Raw genomic sequence first — 6,091 nt, forward strand, 5'->3', positions numbered from 1 at the left:
GGCAGGCGGTGGTTGAAGGGGCGGGTGGGTGGGGTGCTTGGGTTGACGTGCGCTCCTTGAGCTGCCTGCGCTTGGCTTCCACTTGCTCCCGGCGAAGAGACTCGAGGTGTTCGGCGCCTTCCCGGATGCTTCTCCTCCACTTTGTGCGGTCTTGGGCCAGGGATTCCCAGGTGTCGATGGGGATGTTACACTTTTTCAAGGAGGCTTTGAGGGTGTCCTTGAAGCATTTCCTCTGCCCACCTGGGGCTCTCTTGCCGTGCCGGAGCTCCGAGTAGAGCGCTTGTTTTGGGAGCCTCGTATCGGGCATGCGGACAATGTGACCCGTCCATCAGAGCTGATTGAGCGTGGTCAGAGCTTCGATGCTGGGAATGTTGGCCTGAGTGAGAACACTGACGTTGGTGCGCCTATCCTGCCAATGGATTTGCAGGATCTTGCGGAGGCAGCGTTGGTGGTACCTCTCCAGTGCTTTGAGGTGCCTGCTGTACATGGTCCATGTCTCTGAGGCATACAGCAGGGCAGGTATCACTGCTGCTCTGTAGACCATGAGCTTAGTGCCAGGTTTGAGGCCCTGGTCTTCAAACACTCTCTTCCTCAGGCGACTGAAGGCTGCACTGGCACACTGAAGGCGGTGTTGGACTTCGTCGTCAACGTCTGCCCTTGTTGACAGTAGGCTCCCGAGGTATGGAAAGTGGTCCATGTTGTCCAAGGCCTTGCCGTGGATTTTGATAATCGGGGGGCAGTACAGTGTGGCGGGGGCAGCTTGGTAGAGGACCTTTGTCTTACGGATGTTTAATGTAAGGCCCATGCTTTCGTATGCTTCGGTGAAGGTGTTGACGATGGTTTGGAGTTCAATCTCCGAGTGAACGCAGACGCAAGCGTCGTCTGCATACTGTAATTCGACGACAAAGGATGGGACGACCTTGGATCTGGACTGGAGGTGATGGAGGTTGAACAGTTTCCCGTTTGTTCTGTAAATTAGCTCCACTCCAGTGGGGAACTTACTGAAGGTGAGATGGAGCATTGCAGCAAGGAAGATTGAGAAGAGCGTTGGTGCGATGACACAGCTTTGTTTGACCCCAGTTTGTATGTGAATTGGGTCTGTGGTGGAACCGTTGGTCAGGATCACGGCTTGCATGTCGTCGTGAAGCAGGCGGAGGATGGTGACAAACTTTTGAGGGCAGTTGAATTTGAGGAGGACACTCCATAATCCCTCACGGTTGACAGTGTCGAAGGCCTTTGTGAGATCAAAGAAGGCCATGTACAGCGGTTGGCCCTGTTCCCTTCATTTCTCTTGTAATTGACGTGCGGTGAAGATCATGTCCATTGAGCCCCTTAGTGGGCGGAATCCGCATTGCAACTCTGGGAGGAGCTCTTTGGCCACTGGGAGAAGGCAATTGAGGAGGATTCTTGCGATGACTTTCCCTGTGGCAGACAGCATGGAAACTCCTCTGTAATTACTGCAATCAGACTTGTCACCTTTCTTGAAGATGGTCACAATGATCAGTGGCCTGGACAAAGGTTCATTCATCCTCCCCGTACCAGACAGGAGAAGACGTGGTCACCGTGGAGGCCTCTGACCTTCACTGGGGCAGTGAGTCTGGGAGCGCATCTCCACTATGAGAAACAGCCAAAATGTTTTGCCCCATCGCCTGACTTTTTTAAAATTCATTTTTATGGGATGTAGGTGGCGCTGGCAAGGCCAGCATTTATTGCCCATCCCTAATTGCCCTTCAGAAGGTGGTGGTGAGCCGCCTTCTTGAACCGCTGCAGTCCGTGTAGTGAAGGTACTCCCACAGTGCTGTTAGGTAGGGAGTTCCAGGATTTTGACCCAGTGACAATGAAGGATGACTGCGCTTCATGGCCTCAACTACCACCGAAAGGTGTTCTAGCTGCTGCTGCACAGAGTTCAAATCAGACCCGTTACCTTCACGGATTGGGGGTTGGTTGTGTGGGCCATTATTTGGACATCGACTATCGCGGCTGTCGCAAGCATAGTGTCCGGGCTCATAACAGTTATAACAGATTACGTGGCGTTTGCCTCCTGACTGGGGAGGAGTTTGTGGTGTCAGAGGACCCTCCACCGCCGACACTTTGGACTCAGTAGGGGTGAGGGATGATTTAACTCAGTCCCAAGTTCGAATGCAAGCGTCCTTCAGATCAACCCACGGTGTTCCCTGATGAACGGTAATACCAAGAGCGTCCCTTACGGGGGGTAAGAGAACGTCGATGAGTGTCAGCTTAAATCACTCCGTGTCCCAAAACTCTTGACCATTACGGTTTTTCTGGGACTGGTCATACAAATCATACAATCGATTTGCAAAGGCTATAGGATGCTCATTAGCCTCTTGCCAGGCGTCCCCAGCCTGAGTTCATGCCCAAACGGGTACAAACTGAATCCATAACATCCCACTAGGTTGGGCCTTCACTGGCCAAATGAAAGATACATTAAAGTCAAAACCCTAACTTACAAACAACAGATAACTAACCTGGCAGGGCCATCCTATGGGCCCCCGTGTGGAATGTTTATGCCTCAACTAATCTAACTGATTAAAAAGACTGTCTCAAATTCTAATGCAAGTTTTCCAGGAAAACAAAACTTATCGTTTAAACACAGTATTATTCGTGTAGCCATATACATTTTTAGGCACCCCTAGTTTCTAACAAAAAGGAATAGCTTGGTTATTGTAGGGATCCTTTATGGTGTTGCTGTGGGGTAGTGCCAACCTGGCGCAGCATGTGGCGACCATATGGGTGTACAGCATAAAGTTAAGTAAACCTGGCCATGGTGAGACCATCCCTGGCGTCCCGGGCAGCAATGTGCTTGGGTGCTGATGCCCTCTGTTCTGTGCAGCATCAGGTGGTTGTGGAGAAGGTTGGTGGTGTTGTTGGTGCTGCTGGTGTGCCTGGTGCTTCTGGTGTTAGGGCTCATCGTGGTCAGATTCTGAGGACCAAGGTGAGATAGTATAAACAGCACCCATGCTGATGGAATAGATGACAGGTCAAGTAGAGTTGACAAAAGCAATCTGTCAATGGTGAGAGAGGTTCTTCCAATGAGGTTACACTGGATGGAAACTTTGCTGGAAACACTTGCAGCCTGCAGAAAGTTAAATCTGTGCTGGCAATGTAGTCAGCAACAGCTTCTGCCTGAGGAAAGTGATCAGCTGTGAGGTCCCCGACCCGCTCCGACTTTTTTCAAATTTCCCACCTGACCTGCCTCCGATCGCACCTGCAAGGCCCCAGAAAATTCCGGCCTATAGATGGGAAATACATTTTTACCTTTGAATTGCTCACAGTTTGTAAAGGGATTACACCACAATCTGTGTTGTTCTTTGGCCTATAATGCATCTGAATGCATGGGAAATGTGAAATGTTTTTAAAAAAGGATTTTCTTTAAATGACCAAAGGCATTAAATTAGTTTGGTTTAGTTCTAAAACAATCCAAGTGTTACTTTAGTGACAAAGATCAGGCCCAATTTCTTAAAAAGAATACATTTGGGGAACAAACAATGTATTGTATGAATTTAAGGCAGGAAACAAGCCATTGACAGAGATGGGAATTTTTGAGGGAAAAGAATGATTTTTAAAACATTGGGGAAATATTTGTTTTATATACTCCATTTTATTCAAATCTCACATTAATGACTCCTACTAGACCCAAAAATAGAGACAGAGCAAATATAACTATTACATTTTCTCATTACTAAGGCATAATGTTCACAGATACATCTTTGTTCCATGTGCATGCTTATGCTCCTGAGTTTGTGTCTAAAAGGGAAATTTGCTCCATATTTAACTTATTTTACTCATATCCACTAGATGGCAGCAAGTGAAGATGTTAATATTCTTGAACAAGGAAGTTCAGCACCCTGAAGGAAAAACCTGTTCTTTATTCTGCATACATGGCCCTGAATTACTCAAAAACAAAAGGCAACAGACCACACAGTTATCATATACAAAGCATATTAGAATTTTTAATATATTTACAAGACAATTTCTTATTTTCCCACCAAAAGGTTTAATGAGGTTATATAAATATTTACTTAACATAAAGCACACGATGTGTACAATAATATATGGTTGTAAGTACTTTAATTCAACTGAAAGGCCCCATATTCTATGCTCTTGTAGTTAACAAACCCATGTGAAAGTAAGATTGTGCAACTCCCTTAAACACACTTCTTACATATATGCACTTGTTTTAACATGAGTGCATTTAAGTTATCACAATACATAGCATAATAAAAGTTTAGGAGAAGATTACTAGTTTCAACACATTGAAGGGTTAAGAGGGTGTCATCTAGGGCCAAGGTGCCTTACAGCCTCAAGCACATAGGTATTATATACTATACAAATATTTATTGAACTTCTCCAAGATTAATTGATGAAGAAACTTGGATTACGAAAATATTGGTGCAGATCAGTCAGTGAGAATATTGCAGAAATTTAGAATAGATTTTAAAATTACACTCCGTTAATACATAGTGTATGAATACACGCATTCATTTGAAATTCTGTCTGCAATTTTAACAGAGGCATTATCTCATTTAAAATAAACTGGTTAATACCTTCATTAAAATAGCAGACATAGACATTTCAAAAGTTAAACATATATAGTTTGGTCATTGATACTGAAAACTTTAAACACAGCACATGCTGGATGGATGTGGTTTTAAATGAGGTGTCAATTGCAAGAAATCATTTGATGTTATCTGTAAACAAAGACATAAAGAGAACTTTATTAATAGAAATACTGATGTTTTGTATGTTAACCTATAATGTTATCCATGTGCATAGGAAGAATAACAAATAGGGTGGAGTGTATTACAATGCAACAGCACACTGTAAACCAACCAATGAAGTGATAAGAAGCTGTTGTGTATGTACCTTTATTAAAGGAAGAACTGGTTTGAGACTGCAGTACCGGCAGTGACCACCCCTGTATAAAAGGCCCTAGCAGGCTTCTGTATTTCAGTCTGACGTTACCCTCCTGCCTCTTAAATAAAATAAATAAAAGAGTACCCTCCTGCCTCTCTTCCGCAGCCATGTTCGCGCCCGGGTGGCCCTGGAGATGGAGCACGCGGTGTCCGCCGGTGCGCTTGAGTATTTCCGCGACCGGTGGGCGCCGCGGGGACTGGAGTGCATCATCAACACGGAAAACCAAATTTTAATTTGATTTGTTAAGCTTTAGTTGAACTTTTGTTTATTTACAGTCGAATTGGTTTTTTTTTGGGTCCAAATAAAAGAGTACCCTCCTGCCTCTTAAATAAAATAAATAAAAGAGTACCCTCCTGCCTCTCTTCCGCAGCCATGTTCGCGCCCGGGTGGCCCTGGAGATGGAGCACGCGGTGTCCGCCGGTGCGCTTGAGTATTTCCGCGACCAGTGGGCGCCGCGGGGACTGGAGTGCATCATCAACACGGATAACCAAATTTTAATTTGATTTGTTAAGCTTTAGTTGAACTTTTGTTTATTTACAGTCGAATTGGTTTTTTTTGGGTCCAAATAAAAGAGTACCCTCCTGCCTCTTAAATAAAATAAATAAAAGAGTACCCTCCTGCCTCTCTTCCGCAGCCATGTTCGCGCCCGGGTGGCCCTGGAGATGGAGCACGCGGTGTCCGCCGGTGCGCTTGAGTATTTCCGCGACCGGTGGGCGCCGCGGGGACTGGAGTGCATCATCAACACGGAAAACCAAATTTTAATTTGATTTGTTAAGCTTTAGTTGAACTTTTGTTTATTTACAGTCGAATTGGTTTTTTTTTGGGTCCAAATAAAAGAGTACCCTCCTGCCTCTTAAATAAAATAAATAAAAGAGTACCCTCCTGCCTCTCTTCCGCGGCCATGTTCGCGCCCGGGTGGCCCTGGAGATGGAGCACGCGGTGTCCGCCGGTGCGCTTGAGTATTTCCGCGACCGGTGGGCGCCGCGGGGACTGGAGTGCATCATCAACACGGAAAACCAAATTTTAATTTGATTTGTTAAGCTTTAGTTGAACTTTTGTTTATTTACAGTCGAATTGTTTTTTTTTTTTTTTTTTTTGGGTCCAAATAAAAGAGTACCCTCCTGCCTCTTAAATAAAATAAATAAAAGAGTACCCT

The sequence above is a fragment of the Somniosus microcephalus genome, chromosome 1 (assembly GCF_052327205.1).
Source record: "Somniosus microcephalus isolate GS21.2 chromosome 1, FLI_Smic_1.0, whole genome shotgun sequence".
Taxonomy (NCBI): domain Eukaryota; kingdom Metazoa; phylum Chordata; class Chondrichthyes; order Squaliformes; family Somniosidae; genus Somniosus; species Somniosus microcephalus.